Source organism: Coturnix japonica, chromosome W (genome assembly GCF_054131305.1).
Source record: "Coturnix japonica strain WE chromosome W, WE-NBRP24, whole genome shotgun sequence".
Taxonomy (NCBI): Eukaryota; Metazoa; Chordata; class Aves; order Galliformes; family Phasianidae; genus Coturnix; species Coturnix japonica.
In genome coordinates, this window is record NC_140701.1 from 24,930,004 (window position 1) to 24,954,574 (window position 24,571).

At 47.4% G+C, this 24,571-nt stretch overlaps 1 pseudogene; it reads left to right on the top strand.

Annotated features, from left to right (window-relative positions):
* On the top strand, positions 1-24,571 carry LOC146754626 (olfactory receptor 14J1-like; annotated as a pseudogene).

The following is a 24,571-nucleotide window of genomic DNA, read 5'->3' on the forward strand; positions in this document are numbered from 1 at the left end:
ATGGGACCAGATAAGATTTACCCGAGAGTGCTGAGGAAACTGGCGGAGGTGATAGCCGAGCTGCTTTCTGTCATCTATCAGCGCTCCTTTGTAACGGGTGAGGTCCTGGAAGACTGGAGGCTTCCAATGTGACTCCCATTTACAAGGAAGGTTGTAAGGAGGATCTGGGGAACTACAGGCCTGTTACCCTGACCTCGGTGCCAGGGAAGGTTATGGAGCAGATTGTCTTCAGGCAGATTGTGTGGCATGTGTGGGATGGCCGGGGGATCAGGCCTAGCCAGCATGGGTTCATGAAGGGCAGGTCCTGTTTGACCAACCTGATCTCCTTCTATGATCTAGTGACCCATCTGGTGGATGAGGGAAAGGCTGTTGAGGTGGTGTATGGGAAATCACAGCTTGAACCTCTGATTAATTAGCTGAGGCAACTGTTGGGTCAGCTGTGGGAGCACAGGTGAGAGTAATCTAGCTCCACCTCCACTAAGACCTCATTTAAGGGCTGACCACCACTGAAGCAGCATCTCTTGGAGATTGCTCCCCAGTGGAGACTGCCTCAGCTTTCCAGTCAAGGCATTGACATTGGTGAGTTTTCCTTTGCTAATAACCTTTGACTATCTACCATCATCTTTGTTAACGTCTTTATATTAGTTAGCCTTACAGGTGGTCTACCTAGACTTCAGCAAAGCCTTTGACACTGTCTCTCATAGTATTCTCCTGCAGAAGCTGGCAGCCTGTGGCTGGGGGTCAGCCTCTTCTCTCGTGTCTTTAGTGATAGTACTAAAGGGAATGGTTTCAAGCTGCAACAGGGGAGATTCAGGCTAGATGTTAGGAAATATTACAGATCAGAAAGAGTGGTGAGGACTGCCCAGGGAGGTGGTGGGGTCACCGACCCTGGTGGTTTTCAAGCAATGTTTGGATGTTGTGTTCAGCGACATGGTGTTGTTGGAGATATTGGTATTAGGTGAATGGTTGGACTGGGTAATCTTATAGGTCTTCTCCAACCTTGATGATTCTATGATCATGCCAGTTCCCTGGGCTGTCCCTCACACTCTGTTGTAGCTGGAAATGCAGCACAGGTCCTTCCTGGAAATCCATGCCCAGGGAGTGTCTGTGATGCTACGTCAGCTCTAATGCCTGTGTGCCACCTTCTGTACACTGTTGCTATAGATAAGCTATCCAGTCAGGCTATGTCCAATGATGCTTTCCAATTTGTATGTTTACTTCTGTCATTTTCAACTAATGAGAACACCAGGCTGTAGGCCTGGGCTCTTGTTTGGACCACAGGGACACAGTTGAATGGCTTCCACCATTGCACTGTAGCACAAGGGGGTATATCTTTAGGACGGATGGGCGAGGAGACAAGGAAGGGAGACTGCCCTCTGTGAGAGTGCACTGAGCTCTGCCTGGGGATGGCACAGCAGCCGGGCCAGAGCTAATGGAAGTGGCAAACAGAGTGTCATGGTTTTGTAATTTTGTAATTTTGCTATCAGTATTCCACATCATAACATCATGTCAAGTATGGATACTTCTATTGAATGTGCAGTCCACAGAAGAAGACTACATATCCCAGAGAACAACAGGGGTAATGATAAGTCATGGGACCAGGACGCTATATAATCTCGTTCCCAGGCTGGAGGGCCCTCCTTCTTCTCTCGACCTTCTCGGAGAGTGGGAAGCGTTCCAGCCGTGTTGCCTAGAGTTCACAGTAGGCCTCTCGGTTTTCGGGGACTCTCTCTCTCTGTTTGTACGATTTGTTAGCCTCAATTATATTATATTGTGTTATCTTGTATTTCGATATCATATTTAGTAAAATAAGTTTTTCCTCCTTAGATTGCCGCTGTTTTTATCCCATTCCCCTTTTCCCCCTCCTTTCTGGGCCTGGGGGGGGCCCACGGGGTGGCTTCCACTGTCACGGGCATAGGTAAATCTAAGTAACCCGTGACAGATTTTTTTGGTGGAGGATGCGGGCATAGAGCTTTTTAGCTTTTAGAACGACTCTCTCTTTGCTCTTAAAGAGATATGTTAGCTTCGTTACGGGAGTGTTATCTTTTCGTAGCTGCTCACTGAGAATGTGACCTTGAAATACCAGACAAATTGTCAACATCAAGGGCAGCTGCACATTCTCAGCATTGCTATCTAACTTTTGTATAGAAAACAAAGGGATTTCTTTCTCCCTTAGAGCAAAGCTAGATAGCTCTGACTTTTACAGAGCCTGCCAGCTATGAATCCACTCTTCATCCCAGTTGCTCTGTTTAAGGGATTGAAAGCAATTATGATCTTCTCAAAGTATTGGTCAACTATTAACACCATAATTTGGTGTTGTGGAATTGTGCAGGTATATGGCCTAATAAGGTGGATACTGATGGAGACGCCTGCCTTGTACTTATATGAGATGTGGTATGGTCAGAATTTTGGCATCTACACCCCAGATGGAATTGTGAATCTTACAAACACTTGCATCCCAGATGGAATTGCGAATCTTACAAATACTTGCATCTCAGATGGAATGGGCAATTTTACAAACACCACCATGTTTAATCCAGTGTACAGGCTAAAAAAACCTGCTTTTTTTAGGTTGTACTCTCAGATTTCCACACGCCTTTCAATAACTGATATAGGGTTCGTATTTGTATCCATGTTATCACTATTAATGAATGCATATGTATTCCTATGCATTCGTTCTATGCGGAAGTCTCCTCCAGAACCAGAGAATGATGACTGGCAGGGAATATGGAAAGGTTTAGGAAAAGTCTTAGAAGCATGGGGACCCGCAGTGTCATGGGATTTCACTCTTGAACACCTAAGGGACCCTGAGAAATTAAGTGAGTATTTGGGTCAGAGATCTAAGGAGGTAAACCTTATGTGGGGTTTGGCTTATGCATACCGTGCTTTGTATCATACTATTCTGGAAGGAGAGAGTTTCTGATCTGAGATTCAAGCCCAAGTTAACTCTGATCAGTCACAGGAGGCATCAGTAGCAATATCAGTTGCCTCTGTGGAAGGCATGAAAAGGAAACAGGTGTCCATGCGTCTAGAACGAAAAGAAGGAGAAGCAGAAGACCCAGGTGCCGGGCATGGAGCAGTACCGAAAAAAGCAAAGGGAAAAACCAAGAGGCATGAAGAAGAGACTGATGATGAGGAAGAAATCACCTATCGTCGACCTCTGAAGCTGACTGAAATCCAAGGCTCAAGAAAGGAGTTTACACGGCGTCAAGATGAAGGTATCCTTGCTTGGTTGCTTCGCTGCTGGGACAACGGGATCAACAGCTTGTCTCTAGATGGTAATGAAGCTCGCCAAGTAGGAAGCATTGCCCACGATGCAGGTATCGACAGAGGGATTAGCAGATGTTCGGATGGAGCTGCCACTCTCTGGTTGCGGCTGTTAGAAGCTGTGAGAGAAAGGTACCCCTATAAGGATGCTTTGAAGCCTAAATTTGATAGTTGGAATACCATCCAAAAAGGTATTCAGTGCCTGAGGGAATTGGCCATGGTGAAAATGTTGTACAGCCCACATCCAAGCGAACTTGACCCTGAGAGAGTGAGGGCCGATCCTGACATGTGGCAGAAAATCACAAGTACAGCACCAGAGAGAATGGCACAGTCATTGGTAACAGGTTCTAAAGGGTTCATGGACAGATGGCCCCGAGTTGTTGAGCTGATTATAATGCTTCAAACCACCGATCAGCAGCTCCCCCAACTGCATGCCGCAGTTTCTGCCATATCACGGCTAGAAGACCAACTAGATGAAATGTGCAAGAAATTGTTTCCATCAACTAATCGTAATGATCCCGTAATAGTATCAGAAACAACTGATGAAGGTCAATCCTCGTACGGGCCACCAGGTCTAATGAAGGATCTGATCAAAGTATTCCAGTCCTACTCCCCACCTGCATCATCAAAAGTCTCGGCTGTTAAACGCACACGCTTCCCAGCTCGAGCAAAGAACAACAGTACGATTGCACCGCGTGTTTCCATGTGGCGCTACCTACGTGACTGTGGAGAAGACATGAGGAAGTGGCATGATCAGCCTACTTCTGCATTACAAGCACGGGTGAAAGAACTACTAGACATATCAACCACCAGTGGAGTTGCTCCAGTCATCTCAGGTAACCAATAGAGGGGCCCTGTCCTCAATCAGGGGAGGGAAAGGGATAATAGAGTTTATTGGACTGTGTGGATTCGATGGCCTGGCACATCAGAACCACAGGAATATAAGGCGCTGGTGAATACCGGTGCACAGTGCACCCTAATGCCCTCCAGTCATGAAGGGACAGAATCAATCCATATTTCTGGGGTGAATGGGGCCTCTCAAGAATTGACTGTGCTGGAGGCTGAAATAAGTCTCTCTGGCAAAAACTGGCAAAAACATCCTATTGTGACTGGCCCAGGGGCTCCATGTATACTGGGTATTGATTACCTCAGAAGGGGGCATTTCAAGGATCCTAAGGGGTATCGATGGGCCTTTGGGATAGCTGCTGTAGACATGGACAACATTAAGCAGCTGTCTGTTTTGCCTGGCCTGTCAGAGGACCCGTCTGTTGTGGGGCTGCTACGAGTAAAAGAGCAGCAGGTACCAATTACTACAAAGACAGTGCACAGACAGCAGTATCGTACCAACAGGGATTCCTTGCTCCCCATTCATGATTTGATTCGCCAGTTAGAGAATCAGGGAGTGATCAGTAAAACTCACTCACCTTTTAACAGTCCCATATGGCCAGTGCGTAAAGCCAGTGGAGAATGGAGGCTGACAGTAGACTACCGTGGCCTGAATGAGGTCACACCCCCATTGAGCGCTGCTGTGCCGGACATGTTGGAACTCCAGTACGAGCTGGAGTCAAAAGCAGCCAAATGGTATGCCACCATTGACATTGCCAATGCCTTCTTTTCTATTCCTTTGGCTGCAGAATGTAAGCCACAGTTTGCCTTCACCTGGAGGGGCATTCAGTATACTTGGAACCGTTTGCCCCAGGGGTGGAAACACAGCCCCACCATTTGCCATGGGTTGGTCCAAACTGTACTGGAACAGGGTGGTGCTCCTGAACACCTGCAGTACATTGATGACATTGTTGTGTGGGGTGATACAGCAGAAGAGGTTTTCACAAAAGGAGAGCAGATCATCCAAATTCTTCTACAAGCTGGCTTTGCTATTAAGCGAAGCAAAGTAAAAGGACCTGCCCAGGAAATTCAGTTCTTAGGTATAAAGTGGCAGGATGGACGTCGTCACATCCCAACAGATGTGATCGACAAAATCACTGCCATGTCTCCACCAACTAGCAAGAAAGAGACACAATCTTTCCTGGGTGCAGTAGGCTTTTGGAGGATGCACATTCCAAACTACAGCCTCATTGTAAGCCCCCTTTATCAGGTGACGCGGAAGAAAAACGATTTGCATGGGGCCCTGAGCAGCAGCAGGCTTTTGAACAGATTAAACAAGAGATAGCCCGTGCTGTAGCTCTGGGGCCAGTACGGACTGGACAGGATGTAAAAAACATCCTCTATACTGCTGTTGGAGAGAAAGGCCCCACTTGGAGTTTGTGGCAAAGAGCCTCAGGAGAGACCCGAGGCCGACCCCTGGGATTCTGGAGTCGATCATATAAGGGGTCTGAAGAGTGCTGCACTCCAACTGAGAAGGGGATCTTAGCTGCGTATGAGGGGGTTCAGGCTGCTTCCGAAGTAGGTGGGACTGAAACACAGCTCCTTTTGGCACCTCGAATGCCAGTGCTGAACTGGATGTTCAAAGGACAGGTTCCCTCCACTCATCATGCTACAGATGTCACCTGGAGCAAGTGGATTACGCTGATTACACAGCGAGCACGAATGGGAAACCTCAATCGTCCAGGAATCCTAGAGGTAATCATGGACTGGCCTGAAGATAAAAGGTTTGGAACATCACCAGCAGAAGAGGTATCACGTGCTAAAGAGGCCCCACCATACAACAAATTACCAGAAAATGAAAAGAAATATGCCCTATTCACTGACGGATCATATCGCATTGTAGGGAAGCATCGCAAATGGAAAGCTGCTGTGTGGAGCCCCACATGACAGGTTGCAGAGGCCACTGAAGGTAAGGGAGAATCAAGTCAGTTTGCAGAGGTAAAAGCTGTCCAGCTGGCCTTAGATGTTGCTGAACGAGAAAAGTGGCCAATGCTGTATCTTTATACTGACTCATGGATGGTGGCAAATGCCTTATGGGGGTGGTTACAGAGGTGGGAACAAAACAACTGGCAACGGAAGGGTAAATCTGTTTGGGCCGCTGAATTATGGAAGGACATTGCTTCCCGAACAAAGAATATGGTTGTAAAGGTGCATCATGTGGATGCACATGTGCCCAAAAGTCGGGCTACTGAAGAACATCAAAACAACCATCAGGTAGATAAAGCTGCCAGAATTGAGGTGGCTCAAATAGACTTGGACTGGCAGAATAAGGGCGAATTATTTCTAGCTCGATGGGCTCATGAGACCTCAGGTCATCAAGGAAGAGACGCGACATATAAGTGGGCCAGAGACCGAGGGGTGGACTTAACCATGGACGCTATTGCGCAGATTATTCATGATTGTGAAACATGTGCCATAATTAAACAAGCCAAGAGGATGAAACCTTTTTGGGGGGAAGGGCGATGGCAAAAGTATAAATATGGGGAGGCGTGGCAGGTTGATTATATCACCTTGCCACGGTCTCGCAGTGGTAAGTGTTATGTACTCACCATGGTAGAGGCAACCACTGGGTGGCTTGAAACATACGCAGTGCCCCATGCTACTGCTCGAAACACCATATTAGGTCTTGAGAAACAAGTCCTGTGGCGACATGGCACCCCAGAAAGAACTGAATCTGATAATGGGACACATTTCAAAAATTGTCTTATAAATACTTGGGCCAAAGATCATGGCATTGAGTGGATTTATCATATTCCCTACCATGCACCAGCTTCTGGTAAAATTGAACGATATAATGGGTTGTTGAAAACTATGTTGAAAGCAATGGGTGGTGGAACATTTAAGCACTGGGAGAAGAATCTGGCTGAAGCCACTTGGTTGATCAATGCTAGAGGATCTGTCAGTCATGATGGTCCTAGTCAATCTAGTCCCCTACACACTATAGAAGGTAATAAGGTCCCTGTTGTACATGTAAAGAACATGTTGGTTAAAGCTGTTTGGGTCCTTCCAGCTTCTGGAAAGGGCAAACCTATCCTTGGAACTGTCTTTGCCCAGGGACCTGGGTGCACTTGGTGGGTAATGCAGAAGGATGGGGATGTTCAGTGTGTACCACAAGGGAATCTGATGCTGGGGGAGTGCAGTCAATAATTTTATGTATCTATATATATAAGTTTGCATGTGTAGTGTATTTTAGTTATTATTGTTGTACATTTAGTTATGTTACATGCAATTCTACTATTTAGCTATCATAATTTTACATACTTGTATATATATATGTATATATGTCACGGGTTACTTAGATTTACCTATGCCCGTGACAGGGGAAGCCACCCCGTGGGCCCCTCCCCCCGGGGCCCGGAAAGGAGGGGGAAAAAGGGAGTGGGATAAAACAGCGACAATCTAAGGAGGAAAAACTTATTTTACTAAATATGATACTGAAATACAAGATAACACAATATAATATAATTGAGGCTAACAAATCGAACGAAACAGAGAGAGAGAGTCCCCGAAAACCGAGAGGCCTACTGTGAACTCTAGGCGACACGGCTGGAACGCTTCCCACTCTCCGAGAAGTTTGAGAGAAGAAGGAGGGCACTCCAGCCTGGAAACGAGATTATATAGAGTCCTGGTCCCGTGACTTATCATTAACCCCGTTGTTCTCTGGGATATGTAGTCTTCTTCTGTGGACTGCACATTCAATAGAAGTATCCATACTTTACATGATGTTATGATGTGGAATACTGATAGCAAAATTACAAAATTACAAAACCATGACATTCCACCCCTTATTCTTCATTATTACATCATGGTAAATATATATATACATATATATACACATATGTAAAATTATGATAGCTAAACAGTAGAATTACATGTAACATAACTAAATGTACAACTATAATAACTAAAATACACTACACATGCAAACGTATATATATAAATACATAAAATTATTGACTGCACTCCCCCAGCATTAAATTCCCTTGTGGCACACATTGAACATCCCCATCCTTCTGCATTACCCACCAAGTGCACCCAGGTCCCTGGGCAAAGACAGTTCCACGGATAGGTTTGCCCTTTCCAGAAGCTGGAAGGAACCAAACAGCTTTTCCCAACATGTTCTTTACATGTACAACAGGGACCTTATCTCCTTCTACAGTGTGTAGGGGGCTAGATTGACTAGGACCATCACGATTGACAGATCCTCTAGTATTCACCAACCAAGTGGCTTCTGCCAGATTCTTCTCCCAGTGCTTAAATGTTCCACCACCCATTGCTTTCAACATAGTTTTCAACAACCCATTATATCGTTCAATTTTACCAGAAGCTGGTGCATGGTAGGGAATATGATAAATCCACTCAATGCCATGATCTTTGGCCCAAGTATTTATAAGACAATTTTTGAAATGTGTCCCATTATCAGATTCAATTCTTTCTGGGGTGCCATGTCGCCATAGGACTTGTTTCTCAAGACCTAATATGGTGTTTCGAGCAGTTGCATGGGGTACTGCGTATGTTTCAAGCCACCCAGTGGTTGCCTCTACCATGGTGAGTACATAACACTTACCACTGCGAGATCGTGGCAAGGTGATATAATCAACCTGCCACGCCTCCCCATATTTATACTTTTGCCATCGCCCTTCCTCCCAGAGAGGTTTCATCCTTTTGGCTTGTTTAATTATGGCACATGTTTCACAATCATGAATAATCTGCGCAATAGCGTCCATGGTTAAGTCCACCCCTCGGTCTCTGGCCCACTTATATGTCGTGTCTCTTCCTTGATGACCTGAGGTCTCATGAGCCCATCGAGCTAGAAATAATTCACCCTTATTCTGCCAGTCCAAGTCAATTTGAGCCACCTCAATTTTGGCAGCTTTATCTACCTGATGGTTGTTTTGTTGTTCTTCAGTAGCCCGACTTTTGGGCACATGTGCATCCACATGACGCACCTTTACAACCATATTCTTTGTTCGGGCAGCAATGTCCTTCCATAATTCAGCGGCCCAAACAGATTTACCCTTCCGTTGCCAGTTGTTTTGTTCCCACCTCTGTAACCACCCCCATAAGGCATTTGCCACCATCCATGAGTCAGTATAAAGATACAGCATTGGCCACTTTTCTCGTTCAGCAACATCTAAGGCCAGCTGGACAGCTTTTACCTCTGCAAACTGACTTGATTCTCCCTTACCTTCGGTGGCCTCTGCAACCTGTCGTGTGGGGCTCCACACAGCAGCTTTCCATTTGCGATGCTTCCCTACAATGCGACATGATCCGTCTGTGAATAGGGCATATTTCTTTTCATTTTCTGGTAATTCGTTGTATGGTGGGGCCTCTTTAGCACGTGATACCTCTTCTGCTGGTGATGTTCCAAACGTTTTATCTTCAGGCCAGTCCATGATTACCTCTAGGATTCCTGGACGATTGAGGTTTCCCATTCGCGCTCGCTGTGTAATCAGCGTAATCCACTTGCTCCAGGTGACATCGGTAGCATGATGAGTGGAGGGAACCTGTCCTTTGAACATCCAGTTCAGCACTGGCAGTCGAGGTGCCAAAAGGAGCTGTGTTTCAGTCCCAACTACTTCGGAAGCAGCCCGAACCCCCTCATACGCGGCTAAGATCTCCTTCTCAGTTGGAGTGTAGCACTCTTCAGACCCCTTATATGATCGACTCCAGAATCCCAGGGGTCGGCCTCGGGTCTCTCCTGAGGCTCTTTGCCACAAACTCCAAGTGGGGCCTTTCTCTCCAGCAGCAGTATAGAGGATGTTCTTTACATCCTGTCCAGTCCGTACTGGCCCCAGAGCTACAGCTCGGGCTATCTCTTGTTTAATCTGTTCAAAAGCCTGCTGCTGCTCAGGGCCCCATGCAAAATCGTTCTTCTTCCGCGTCACCTGATAAAGGGGGCTTACAATGAGGCTGTAGTTTGGAATGTGCATCCTCCAAAAGCCTACTGCACCCAGGAAAGATTGTGTCTCTTTCTTGCTAGTTGGTGGAGACATGGCAGTGATTTTGTCGATCACATCTGTTGGGATGTGACGACGTCCATCCTGCCACTTTATACCTAAGAACTGAATTTCCTGGGCAGGTCCTTTTACTTTGCTTCGCTTAATAGCAAAGCCGGCTTGTAGAAGAATTTGGATGATCTGCTCTCCTTTTGTGAAAACCTCTTCTGCTGTATCACCCCACACAACAATGTCATCAATGTACTGCAGGTGTTCAGGAGCACCACCCTGTTCCAGTACAGTTTGGACCAACCCATGGCAAATGGTGGGGCTGTGTTTCCACCCCTGGGGCAAACGGTTCCAAGTATACTGAATGCCCCTCCAGGTGAAGGCAAACTGTGGCTTACATTCTGCAGCCAAAGGAATAGAAAAGAAGGCATTGGCAATGTCAATGGTGGCATACCATTTGGCTGCTTTTGACTCCAGCTCGTACTGGAGTTCCAACATGTCCGGCACAGCAGCGCTCAATGGGGGTGTGACCTCATTCAGGCCACGGTAGTCTACTGTCAGCCTCCATTCTCCACTGGCTTTACGCACTGGCCATATGGGACTGTTAAAAGGTGAGTGAGTTTTACTGATCACTCCCTGATTCTCCAACTGGCGAATCAAATCATGAATGGGGAGCAAGGAATCCCTGTTGGTGCGATACTGCCGTCTGTGCACTGTCTTTGTAGCAATCGGTACCTGCTGCTCTTTTACTCGTAGAAGCCCCACAACAGACGGGTCCTCTGACAGGCCAGGCAAAACAGACAGCTGCTTAATGTTGTCCATATCTACAGCAGCTATCCCAAAGGCCCATCGATACCCCTTAGGATCCTTGAAATGCTCCCTTCTGAGGTAATCAATACCCAGTATACATGGAGCCCCTGGGCCAGTCACAATAGGATGTTTTTGCCAGTCTTTGCCAGTGAGGCTTATTTCAGCCTCCAGCACAGTCAATTCTTGAGAGCCTCCAGTCACTCCAGAAATATGGATTGATTCTGTCCCTTCATGACTGGAGGGCATTAGGGTGCACTGTGCACCGGTATCCACCAGTGCCTTATATTTCTGTGGTTCTGATGTGCCAGGCCATCGAATCCACACAGTCCAATAAACTCTATTATCCCTTTCCCTCCCCTGACTGAGGGCAGGGCCCCTCTATTGGTTACCTGTGATGACTGGAGCAACTCCACTGGTGGTTGGTATGTCTAGTAGTTCTTTCACCCGTGCTCGTAGTGCAGAAGTAGGCTGATCATGCCACTTCCTCATGTCTTCTCCACGGTCACGTAGGTAGCGCCACATGGAAACACGCGGTGCAATCGTACTGTTGTTCTTTGCTCGAGCTGGGAAGCGTGTGCGTTTAACAGCTGAGACTTTTGATGATGCAGGTGGGGAGTAGGACTGGAATACTTTGATCAGATCCTTCATTAGACCTGGTGGCCCGTACGAGGATTGACCTTCTTCAGTTGTTTCTGATACTATTACGGGATCATTGCAATTAGTTGATGGAAACAATTTCTTGCACATTTCATCTACTCGGTTTTCTAGCCGTGAGATGGCAGAAACTGCGGCATGCAGTTGGGGGAGCTGCTGATCGGTGGTTTGAAGCATTATAATCAGCTCAACAACTCGGGGCCATCTGTCCATGAACCCTTTAGAACCTGTTACCAATGACTGTGCCATTCTCTCTGGTGCTGTACTTGTGATTTTCTGCCACATGTCAGGATCGGCCCTCACTCTCTCAGGGTCAAGTTCGCTTGGATCAGGGCTGTACAACATTTTCGCCATGGCCAATTCCCTCAAGCGCTGAATACCTTTTTGGACGGTATTCCAACTATCAAATTTGGGCTTCAAAGCATCCTTATAGGGGTACCTTTCTCTCACGGCTTCTAACAGCCGCAACCAGAGAGTGGCAGCTCCATCCGAACATCTGCTAATCCCTCTGTCGATACCTGCATCTTGGGCAATGCTTCCTAGTTGGCGAGCTTCATTACCATCTAGAGACAAGCTGTTGGCCCCGTTGTCCCAGCAGCGAAGCAACCAAGCAAGGATACCTTCATCTTGACGCCGTGTGAACTCCTTTCTTGAGCCTTGGATTTCAGTCAGCTTCAGAGGTCGACAATAGGTGATTTCCTCCTCATCATCAGTCTCTTCTTCATGCCTCTTGGTTTTTGCCTTTGCTTTTTTCGGTACTGCTCCATGCCCGGCACCTGGGTCTTCTGCAGCCCCCCCCTGTGCTTCTCCTTCTTTTCGTTCTAGACGCATGGACACCCGTTTCCATTTCTTGCCTTCCACAGGGGCAACTGATATTGCTACTGATGCCTCCTGTGACTGATCAGAATTAACTTGGGCTTGAATCTCAGATCGGAAACTCTCTCTCTCCAGAATAGTATGATGCAAAGCACGGTATGCATAAGCCAAACCCCACATAAGGTTTACCTCCTTAGATCTCTGACCCAACTACTCACTTAATTTCTTAGGGTCCCTTAGGTGTTCAAGAGTGAAATCCCATGACACTGCGGGTCCCCATGCTTCCAAGACTTTTCCTAAACCTTTCCATATTCCCTGCCAGTCATCATTCTCTGGTTCTGGAGGAGACTTCCGCATAGAACGAATGCATAGGAACATATATGCATTCATTAATAGTGATAACACGGATGCAAGTATGAACCCTATCTCAGTTATTGAAAGGCGTGTGGAAACCTGAGAGTACAACCTAAATAAAAAGTTTTTTTTTAGCCTGTACAATGAATTAAACATGGTGGTGTTTGTAAAATTGCCTGTTCCATCTGGGATGCAAGTACTTGTAAGATTCGCAATTCCATCTGGGATGCAAGTGTTTGTAAGATTCACAATTCCATCTGGGGTGTAGGTGCCAAAATTCTGACCATACCACATCTCATAAAAGTACCAGGCAGGTGTCTCCATCAGTATCCACCTTATTAGGCTATATACCTGCACAATTCCACAACACCAAATTATGGTGTTAATAGTTGACCAATACTTTAAAAAGATCATAATTGCTTTCAATCCCTTAAACAGAGCAACTGGGATAAAGAGTGGATTCATAGCTGGCAGGCTCTGTAAAAGTCAGAGCTAGCTAGCTTTGCTCTAAGGGAGAAAGAAATCCCTTTGTTTTCTACACAAAAGTTAGATAGCAGTGCTGAGAATGTACAGCAGCCCTTAATGTTGACAATTTGTCTGGTATTTCAAGGTCACGTTCTCAGTGAGCAGCTACGAAAAGATAACACTCCCCTTACGAAGCTCTTTAAGAGCAAAGAGAGAGTCGTTCTAAAAGCTAAAAAGCTCTATGCCCGCATTCTCCACCAAAAAATCTGTCACGGGTTACTTAGATTTACCTATGCCCGTGACAGGGGAAGCCACCCCGTGGGCCCCCCCCCCGGGGCCCGGAAAGGAGGGGGAAAAAGGGAGTGGGATAAAACAGCGACAATCTAAGGAGGAAAAACTTATTTTACTAAATATGATACCGAAATACAAGATAACACAATATAATATAATTGAGGCTAACAAATCGAACGAAACAGAGAGAGAGAGTCCCCGAAAACCGAGAGGCCTACTGTGAACTCTAGGCGACACGGCTGGAACGCTTCCCACTCTCCGAGAAGTTTGAGAGAAGAAGGAGGGCACTCCAGCCTGGAAACGAGATTATATAGAGTCCTGGTCCCGTGACTTATCATTAACCCCGTTGTTCTCTGGGATATGTAGTCTTCTTCTGTGGACTGCACATTCAATAGAAGTATCCATACTTTACATGATGTTATGATGTGGAATACTGATAGCAAAATTACAAAATTACAAAACCAAGCGTTCCATCCGTGTCGCCTAGAGTTCACAGTAGGCCTCTCAGGTTTCGGGGACTCTCTCTCTCTGTTTGTTCGATTTGTTAGCCTCAATTATATTATATTGTGTTATCTTGTTTTTCGATATCATATTTAGTAAAATAAGTTTTTCCTCCTTAGATTGTCGCTGTTTTTATCCCATTCCCCTTTTCCCCCTCCTTTCTGGGCCCCGGGGGGGGCCCACGGGGTGGCTTCCCCTGTCACGGGCATAGGTAAATCTAAGTAACCCGTGACACAGAGGAGAACAACTGTGTTTCTTCTCAGCTTCCTTACCAGGAAGAGCAAGTGGGAAGTACCCTCTGCAGGCACATGGCAGTTTTGTGTTGTCAGGCCCTTGTCCCCTTTGGGGGCCTTTTTCACTCCAGTATCTGCTGCAGGGACAGCACAACAGGGCTCATGCCATCCAGGAGAGGAGAGGTGCTCTGATGGATCTCATGCTCACCAGCAAGGAAGGGCTGGTGGGGAATGTGAAAGTCAAGGGGGCACCAGGCCACATGTGAAACACAAATGGATCTCTCTCTCTTTTTTTTATTTTAAGCTGTAAGTCTGAAAGTTGTTTCTTTAATGCCAATAATACTGTAACAGTGAATTGAAGACAAAAATAGAAATGAATGAAAACGTGTTAACCCTTCTCCACATGTGAAATTCTCATGAGTCCTGTTCCATTTTAAGTTGTAAAAATGAGTCTTTGAGGGGATTTTGTGGTTATTTTGTTTTTTTGGTTTTTTTTTTCTCCCCCTGTAATTAGGTCGTTTTCTAGAACTGTGTTTGCAGGACACAGATGCCTTCACGTACAGGGATACAGAGAGCGGTGCCAGTCCCAATGCCCTGTGACTGAAGTCTGGAATCTGTCTAATTCATTTCTTGTACTAAAATTCCCTGTGAAAGACAAACCTCAATAGATGCAGCTTGGCCATGGCATGCAGTTGATCACTGTGTTTTACTGTTCATTCTGACACCAGTTGCATCACCTTTCCTTCTATGTGTTGGCCAAAAAAAAGAGAGAATTCTTTCCTTGCCCACGTGCAGCTGTTTCTCTGAGGAAAGCCAGTGGGAGTTGGTGCAAAGGTGGTTTAACACTGAGCTGGTGGCTGCAGAGGAGAAGAGTGTTGTGAGGAAAAGTGATGCAAGTCCCATGGGGCCAATGTGAGTAGAAATGGGGTGGGGAGGTTGAGAAGGACGTTTGTCCATGCAATGACAGAATAAAACTCATTGGGGCATCCTGGATCGATATCAGTTGCACAGTGCTGCCTGAACTTCTTGTTTAAACACAACTATAATTAAATAGACAATAATTGCCGTCTGGACTCTGGCTCTTTAAGCTCTCTTCAGATACCTTTGCATTTTGCTGAACAAGTTCTGATAACCTGAATAAGATAACAAGATGGCATAAGGCACAGGAGACTCTTTCGGTTATAATGGGCCCCAGGGTGCGTTTGATGCTGAGTCCATCAACCTCCAGTGCAGAGAGAAGTTTGCACAAAGTACTCAGCAAGACAAAGTCAGAAGTAACAGTGAAGTTTCTTGGAGTATTAATGGGCCCACTGAGGGCCATTAGTAAGCAAGCTTTCCTAGGGACTTTTTAGAGCAGATAATTGGAAGATATGACTACAGGCAGGCAAAGGCACTGGCATGGTGGCTCTGATGCTAAGAAACCCTTCCTTTGCCTTATGAAGAAGACAGGCCAAACCCTGATTCCCAGATCCTTAGCAGGGAGATCTGGTCTCTCATGTTGGCTCAGGGCCCTTCCTGGGGCAGTGGGATGGAGGTCTGTATGATGTTAAACAAAAGACATGGGGACAGAAGATCCCAGGCTCTGCATGGGGTGCAAGGATGCTGTGAAGTTCATGTCTCATGTGGGCCCTGTGTGTCATCACAGGATGTGGGATTTGAGAAGGGCCCAGTCTGAGCAAGCAGTCATTCCCAATGAAACTCTGAATTTCAGATCTCTCACTTCCAGTGCCCTCCTTTGCACACCCTCCCATAGTTTGATGTACTTTATCTCTGCAATGCAGAGCAGAGAGGGACGACCGTTTCCCTCACCCAGCTGGCAATAACTTGCTTGATGCACTCCAGGGGACCACTGGCCTTCCTGGCTGCCTGGGCACACTGCAGACTCACATTAAATTTGATGTTGAGCAGGACCTCCAGTCCTTTTCAGTCAGATTACCCTCCAGTGTCCCATAACAAGTCAGTGTTTATGTCCTGGGTTGCCCCTACCCAGGTGCACAATCAGGCACTTGTTGTTGTTTCACTTTATGCGCTTGTTGCTTCGTACCAACTGGTACCCACTTCTCTGACTTGTCCACATCTCTCTGCAAATCCTCTCCTCTCTCAGTGGAGGCAACAGCACCTCCTCATCTGGTATCATCAGCAAACTTGCTCAGATCATCTTCTAGTCCTGCATGCAAGTCATCTGCAAAAACATTTAAGAGAAGTGGCCCTAAAATGGAGCCCTGGGGAACCATGACAGTGACCATCTAACAGCCTGATGGAACCCATTGACTATAATCCATTGTGCCTGACCTGTTGGCCAACTGCTCACCCACCACATCGTGTTTCTGTCTAGCTGTATGCAGGACATTCTGTCCAGAAGGGTGCTGTGAGAAATAGTATCAAATCTCTACTGAAATCCTCAAGGATAACACCAACTGGTTTCCCTTGGCCAGCTAAATGGATAACCTTGTCATAAAAGGACCTTAAGTTTAACGCGACCTTCCCCTCAGGAACTTGTGTTGGCTGCGACCAATGACAGAATTGTTTTTCCATAACTCCCACCATCATTTTCTCCACAATTTTACAAGCACTGGAGTGAAACTGACAAGTCCATAATTGCCCGTGTCATCAATTATACTCTTCCTTACAATGAGACAACATTTGCCAGTTCCTGTCAACTGGCATGACCCTAGACTTCTTTAGATGCAATTGATTATAGAGCCCAGAGCACACTAAGGTGTCATCAGCGAAAGAACGTAGATGTGCCATAGCTTTGCAATGCCTTGAACTCCAGAGTATGCCACAGATGGAGTAGAGAGGAAGACCTGCCTCTTCTGTTGTGAGCTCAGCCATTTGGTAAGCAGAATATCACTACCTGATACATGGGGACTGTGCCTCTGCTCTGCTCTGCTCAGCTGGTAGGGGAATGGTGTGGGAGATTGCTCTCATTTCAGTGCAGATTAGCTCACTTTATCTTTAACCCTTTTTACCTTGTAAACTATTCCACTACTTGTACCCTCATTTATACTTCCACACTCCCTCAAGTACACTTCCACATACCATTAACAATTACACTTTCTTATACCATCAAAATAGTTTGTGAAACAATACATTTTTTTAGTTTCCATATACACCCTTAATACCATATAACTTTCCCTTAACAATCCATATCGTTCAGTTATAAACACTTTGCCACAGAACCAGCACTGATTGAACCACCTCCCTCACACACTTCCTTGCAATCAGAATATAAATGGGTTGACACTCATTAAAATGGATAGAAAAAAAAGGCTTTTTAAAGTATGTTAAGAGTAAAAGGAAGACTAGGGAGACTGTGGGTCCCCTGCAAAGTGAGAGGGGTGTTCTGGTAACTGGGGTTGCTGAGATAGTGAAGATACTGAAGGCCTTCTTTGCTTCTGTCTTCCTTGAGAAAGCTCACCCTCAGAAATCCCAGACCCTGGAGCTTAGTGAGAGGGTCTGGGGAATGGAAGACTTCTCTTTAATTTGGGAAGAGCTGGTCTGTGAGCACCTGGGACAGGTTGGGGGGTGAGCTGCTGGAGAGGAGCTCTGCAGAGAGGGACCTGGGTGTCCTGGTTGATGACAGGTTGACCGTGAGGCAGCAGTGTGCCCTCGTGGCCAAAAAGGCCAATGGCATTCTGGGGTACATGAAAAAGAGCGTGTCCAGCAGGTTGAGAGAAGTAATCCTCTACTCTGCCCTGGTGAGGCCTCATCTGGAGTCCTGTGTTCAGTTCTGGGCTTACCAGTAGAAAAAAGACAGGGATGTCATGGAAAGAGTTCAACGGAAGGCCACAAAGATGGTGAAGGGCATGGAGAATCTCCCCTATGAAGAAAGGCTAAGTGTACAGAGTCTGTTTAGCCTTGACAGAAGAAGACTGAGAGGGAACTCGAACCAGGTCTATAAATATCTGAGGCGTGGGGGGCAAAGTGGTGAGACCAGACTCTTCATCAGTGTGTGGAGACAGGAAGAGGGGAAATGGACAGAAACTGGAGCGTAGGAAGTTCTGCACAAATGTGTGCAATAGCTTCTTTACAGTGAGTTTCATGGAGCACTGGAACAGGCTGCCCAAGAGGCTTGTGGAGTCGCCTTCTCTGGAAATATTCAAGACCCGCCTGGACACCTACTTGGTGTTTCATAGTTTCATAGTTTTGTGCGGGTTGGAAGGGACCTTAGAGATCATCGAGTCCAGCCCCCGGGATTCGAGCCTCTGTGTAGCAGAGCGGCACTTCTACCACTTGCGCCACAGGGGGGATTCGAACTCCGGACCCCAGTGTTGCAAGGCGGCGTCTTTAACCACTGCGCCACCGGGGCACACCTGTTTTCCAGGTGTCAGTGCAGGTGCCTTTGCTCTTCAATATCTTCATTGCTGACCTGGATGAGGGTATTGAGTGCACCCTAGGAAAGTTTTCAGATGACACCAAATTGGCTGGGAGTGTGGATCTACCTGGGTAGCGAGGCCCTACTGAGGGGTCTGGACAGGCTTGAGAGCTGGGCTGAAGCCAATGGGATGGGGTTCACATAGACCAAAATCCACGTTCTGCACTTTGGGACCTGGAATGGACTGCCCGTGGGGGTGGTGGAGTCACTGACCCAGGAGGTGTTCCAGGAAAAACTGGATGTTGTGTTGAGGGACATGGATATATGGGAGCTATTAGAGATAGGTGAACAGTTGGACTGGGTGATCTTTTAGGTCTTTTCCAACCTTGATGATTCTAAGATTCTATGATGTCTTGCCCTTGTCTGTGTGCCCTTTTTGTTTCATCAAAAAATCTCTGGTAGGACTGCCCTAAGTCTGGAATTAGTCACTGACCACTGGATATCTGGTGTTTAATTCATCAGATTTCAAAGTACGGTTATGACACTGCTGTCTTTCAGAAGCTGTTGGCCAAGAAGACCCAGGGACATCTCAGGGGAGACGAGTGGGAAGGATAAACAATACATCCTCTGCTGCTGAGCTGGGCTGGGCCATACTCCTGGGATACAGTGAGCTCATAAAAGTGGGCAGTGCTGTAGAGAGACAGCTGTGCCCAGGATCTGCTCTTTTGCACAGCACAGCCTGCAGCTGACAGAAGGAGAGGAGAGAAAAGGGAGAGAGCTTACAGGATGTATACTGTGTGAGCGGGCTGTGAATTCACTGCAGGAGCATTGCTCACAGAACATGACAGGTTAAGTCTCCCTGCAGACTATGCAGCTGCTTTTCATAGAAGGTTAACTATAACTGGGACATGCCATAGCAGATCTGGCCACAGGCACTGCATGTTTCTTTACTGTGGATAAAAAACTTCTGTTTTAACTGAGGGCTTCCATGCTGCAGCGTCAGAGCACAGCCCTGAGTGCTGCGTGTCCCAGCACGGCTGCAGGCTGTGCAGCCGGGGCTGCAGGCGAGTGCCCAGGGCTGTCCTGCAGAGCAGGGTCCCTGCTGTGCCCCAGGGGCAGTGTGCTGGGTATGGGACTCTGCCGCCTGCCAGGCTCAGCACTCAGCCTGCCTGGGGAGCTGCCCAGGGCACTGCAGGGAAACGTGTGGGGGGAAGGAGCCCCCCGGCAGGGCTTGTGCTGCCACAGCTGCTGCCTGGGGCAGGGGGATCACAGCTCCACTGCACAAAAGAATGTTTTTAAGTGTACTTTGCAAGAGGAGAGCCAAGGCAGGGATATTCTATTTCCTGTTCTTGAGGAAGACAGAAATGATTGGAGGCAAATTTTAAAAGGGGCTGTCACAGCTCTGATAATTTTTCTTCAGTCAATTGCTTGTTTTGTGAGCAGTCACACATGATGTGCTTTCAGTCTCCTCTTTCTCAAATGGTAGAACCAATCAAAATTATCATCATTTTCAGTAGACAAAAGGAATTCACTTAACGTTTGAACAGGCAGCTTTTTCTAAATGAAATTGAATGGCACAGAGGCTGGGTTTTGGACGCTAAGAGCAGTTGGGGTCAAGATATGAGACATAAAACAGATGAAACTAACCAGGGAGACGGGATAAGATAAGAAAGTAAGAAGAAGGTTAGAGCTTCAAATGCTGCTTCTGCTTAAGGAATGCTGAACGACATGAAATTAAATGCAAGTAATGGTGCTAAATGTACACTGTTGTAAGAGAATTAAAACATTTCATATTATAGCAGGAAGAGTGTCTGAGAATGGTCTGGACTTGTCATTATCTTCTGCACTCTGAACAGGACTCCAAGCCCAGGAACAGCAGATGTCCAACAGCAGCTCTGTTGCAGAACAAATGTGATCAGTGATAGCTTGTTCAGTGGGAGAATGAGCAATGGTTGTAGTATGTTTAACACACCCTTCTTGGAGGAAAGTTTGAGTGGCCTTAGAGGTATATGCAGGCTCATTATCTGTTTTTGTAGTATGTGGGATTCCCATAGCAGCACAAGCAGATAACCAGTGTTTACGGGTGTCATGACTGTGCCACCTGTGCTGTGGCAAATACGTAAGAAGAATGAGTATCTATTGTTATATGTGCATATTTTAGACAGCCAAATTCAGGAACATGAGTGACATTTGTCTGACACAGTTGAAGAGGTGCTGTGCCACATGGATTTGTCCCAGTTTGAGGCAAAGAGGTATCAGTCAAATTATGTAGCTGGTATTCAGTCACAAACACGGTGTATTGCGTAGGAGAGAGGATCATTCTTAACACAGTTTTCCAATCGTGAGGGGTCATAGAGTAACTGTCACTGTTTGCAACCAAAAGATTGTATGTAAAGTCTGACTGAACTCCGTATGTTCTCACTGACTCCCTTAGCTCCTTCACTGCCTCACAAGGCAGGGATTCCAAATGGGGGACCTGATTAGAAAAGGTTTGCAACGTGTCAGCATCACCCCTTAATACTGTTTCTTTTCTGCATTGCTCTAAGACATCACAGTACGCTGTAGGGAAATTTGTCATTCCTGCTCCAAACAAAGTATCATCAGGAGGAAATGCGTCCGATTCGCTTTCTGGATCTACAGGACCGGGGTCACAACGATCCTCTGGTTTCGGTCCATCCGCGTCTTTAACCACGTTACACATGGGCTGCACAGACGCAGCTGCGCACGACAAGGGGGGGGCAGCATGGCTAGGCGCAGAGAACGACGTGGGCGAAGCAGAGGGCGGGGGCGCCGTAGAGACCAACAACGCGGCGAGAGACATGTGCGGGGGGGCAGGCGGCCACTGGCTGGGAACGGCTGCTTGTGTCGGAGCGCGGCCGCTGTTCTTTCTTGCGCTGGGCTGGAGATTTCTTGACCAGCGACGGCAGGTGACGGTGTTGTGGTTGTCCGAGCGGCAGTTCTGGCACCACACACCGACAGCTTGGCAATTCCGTCGCAAATGTCCCTTAACGCCACACCGGAAACATTTAAAAGAGGTGCTTGGGCCTGCACTGGTTACCGCAGACGCTTGTAAGGGTGCAAGAGCTGCAAATACTTGATTCTGAGAAGCCTCAGCCTGTGCCTTTAATCCTGCCCCTAGCTCTTTAATAGCCTCAACTATGAAAGCCTGAGCCCCCGTGGGCACACTCGATAATCTGTCTAACGCCTCCTCTATTGTCCAGTTACTCCTCAAAGTACTTAGAATGCCACGAGCTGTAGCATTACAATTCTGAAGTGCACAATATTTTAGAATTATTTCCCTCATGTACTCTGGTACTCCAGCCTTCTCTATGGCTCCAGCTACCATATCTAGAAACGCTCCAAAATCCTCATTTCTTCCCTGCTGGATTCCCATATAAGACGGCAGCCCACCTGGCACCTTGATCTTATCCATAGCCTGCCTGGCCAGATACATTGACTCCCTACATTTAGCTGGTCCTAATAAAGCCTGGGCCTCCGTCCGGATGAAAGGACCCACCCCTAAAAGTTCTTCAACGGTTACATTATACAAGGGATCTCTGGGCTGCCTAACTATCGCAGCGCTCTGTTGGCACATCTCTTCCCAATAAGCATTAAATAGCAGTTGTTGGTGCTGCGAAAAAATCAACCTAGCTATAGCCCGACAATCAGATGGCAACAAAACCTGAGTACTCCAGATATAATCCAGTATCTGTCTCGCTGGCTCACTTTTTACTCCAAACTGACTGACCGTAGACTGCAATTGTGACAACAACTTCCAATCTAAAGCACTGATAGCAGCCTGTGTCCCGCCTGCAGGATCAGGCGAATACCCCCCCGGCAGCACCACCTGTTGCACCGCTTCCAACGCCTCACCGTCTCCTGCCTCTAAACAAGCCCGCGCCAGCGACGCCCAAGCCCCCCCCCCCGCTCCCGCGCGACAGCCTCCGCCAGGTCACTCTGTGCCCCAGGGAGCGGCTCATTGCAAAGGGGGGTCGAGGGGGCCGGCTGTAGCACCATGGTCGATGCAGGCGGCTCGTCTGATACAGACGTGCCGGGAGACGGAGACGGGGCACTCGGCTCCGGAGCCACCGGCAATGCAGGCTCGGAGGCCGGTGGCAACTTTACGGTGGACAAAGCAGGGGGCACCGGGCAATCTGACCATTCATTATAATTCTTATTCCTCCCCTGCACAGCACTAGCTTGTTCTGCCGCTTCCTTTTCTGCCTGATGTAGCAACAAATCATTATAAACCACACGCCACCACTTCCCGCATTTTTTAGCTGTTTTATCCCCATCTAATATTCCCTGTAAAATTGCATCTCCAAATTTACGCCACTCAGCAAGATCATACACTAAATGCGGATTCTGAAATAACCCTTTAGCATACCCATACGCTAATAACTCGGGGAGTTCCTTTTGTAAGTCTGTCCCCTTAACCTGACTCTTTTTTTTTTCAAAAAGCAAGAAAATACCTGACACTTTTTTTTAAAAAAGCAAGAAAATAATTCATAAACCGCTTGCCTTGGCATACCTATTTGTCAGCGCACTGTTGCAGCCTTAAAGGATGTCGGCGGCCCGTATCGGCTAGGCCCTTCAATAAGGTCACGTAGAGCACCTGCACCTTCTTTTCCTGGCGCATGCTATCCCTGCTGCTTAATGATTCGAACACCTTCGCCGCTACGATCCTTCCTGGTAGGCCATGTCGGGGTCACCAATTGTTGCAGAACGGCGGGAGAAAAGCAGACGACCACACCTGTCATTGACATATGATCAGCTATTCTCCTTTATTCCTTGGCTGCGTGTACCTTTATAATACGGATAATTAGCTCATACATATTGCAAAAGTAGAGCTCATCATTGGTTCCCAATTACATACCATCCCCGAGTATCTTAACAGCTTGTTGTTATCAACTGAAAGCTACTCCCTTGCTGAGTTCCCAGAACCATGGCTAGTTTCTCACCATCCCAGGGCATCCTGTTGTTCTTGCTGTCCTTGCAGGTGTTATGGCTGCTTGCTTAGCTGCACCGTGTTTACGACCCTTCTCAGCTAACTAGCTGTAAAAAACACTCTCTACACAGCTCCATCAGCGAGTTCCTCCTGCTGCCATTGGCAGACGCGGCAACTGCAGCTCTTGCACTTCTGGCTCTTCCTGGGCATCTACCTGGCTGCCCTCCTGGGCAACGGCCTCATCAGCACAGCCGTAGTGTGCGACCGCCGCCTGCACACCCCCATGTACTTCTTCCTCCTCAACCTGGCCCTCCTCGACCTGGGCTGCATCTCCACCACTCTCCCCAAAGCCATGGCCAATGCCCTCTGGGACACCAGGGCCATCTCCTACACAGAATGTGCTGCACAGTTCTTTTTCCTTCTCTTCTTCATGTCAGCAGAGCTGTCCCTTCTCACCATCATGTCCTATGACCGCTACGTTTCCATCTGCAAGTCCCTGCGCTACGGGACCTTGATGGACAGCAGAGCTTGTGCCACCATGGCAGCAGCTGTCTGGGGCACTGGTGTTCTGAATTCCCTGGTGCACACTGCCAGTACGTTTTCACTGCCTCTCTGCCAAGGGAATGTGGTCAACCAGTTTTTCTGTGAAATCCCCCAGATCCTCAAGCTCTCCTGCTCAGCCTCCTACCTTAAGGAAGTTCTGTTTCTCATTTTTAGTACCAGTTTAGCCTTTGGCTGCTATGTTTTCATAGTTGTGTCCTATGTGCAAATCTTCCTTGTCGTGCTGATGGTGCCCTCTCAGGAGGGACAGCACAAAGCCTTCTCCACATGCCTCCCTCACCTGGCCGTGGTCTCCCTCTTTCTCAGTACTGCCTTTTTTGCCTATCTGAAGCCCCCCTCTGTTTCCTCCTTATCCATGGACCTGATGGTGGCACTTCTGTACTCGGTGGTGCCTCCAGCAGTGAACCCCCTCATCTACAGCATGAGGAAACAGGAAGTCAAGGATGCAGTGAGGAAAGTGATGACCAGATGTGTTTCAAAAGCAGTGAACTGCCCATCTTTTGGAATTCATGACATGTAA